Source organism: Pyxicephalus adspersus, chromosome 2, assembly GCF_032062135.1.
Source record: "Pyxicephalus adspersus chromosome 2, UCB_Pads_2.0, whole genome shotgun sequence".
Classification (NCBI taxonomy): domain Eukaryota; kingdom Metazoa; phylum Chordata; class Amphibia; order Anura; family Pyxicephalidae; genus Pyxicephalus; species Pyxicephalus adspersus.
The window spans coordinates 83,803,841-83,804,579 of NC_092859.1; positions in this window are offsets into that span (position 1 = coordinate 83,803,841).

Sequence of the window (739 nt, forward strand, 5' to 3'; positions counted from 1 at the left end):
ATCTCACAGCACAGGGATCAGACATGGGGGGGGGTCTCACAGCCCTGATTTTTAATTACCCAAAGGTTCCCTGTCCAATATTGGCCAGACGTTCGTACTTGAACACCTCGTTGCAGAATGGGAGTCGTAGTTCTTGGCCATACTGGCTGTTAATGGTGCAGATCATAGTGGGGGTCCAGAAATGGGTCCAGGCCTCCTCAGTCAGATGATGCCGGTCGTACAGGTTGTCACCTTGCTCTCTCCTGAGTCCTGGCTGTGTGCAGTGAGGGCTCTGTGCATGGCTCTCCTGTAACATGGCTCCCGGCTGTCCCGGCCACCGATATCCAGCTGTGAGTCCCGGGGAGTGAGGCAGAAGGTGATTCCAGTCTGGTGTGATTCCCTCAGCTACCACTAGATGGCAGCATCACACAGTATAATTGTAGGTGATTGTATTGTGGTCACAGTGCGTCTGCCTAATAATGACAATAATACACTCACCTAGACAAGTTCTGGAGAGGTTCTGCTCTTCATTTCAGGAGTAGCACACAAATATTTTTTAAAATAATTTAGAAGAAGAAAGAAAACACAGTTTATAACAATTTTAAAAGGAAGGCTTTCTATGTCAGACAGAAAACATGACATAAGTTGCTGCTGCTTAATGAAGTGAACAATTGAATAGAAAAATGTACTTTGTCAGATGTAAAAAACCTGATGAAGCAGATATTTCTGTAAAATGTGTCACTTTAAAAGGTTGCCCCTT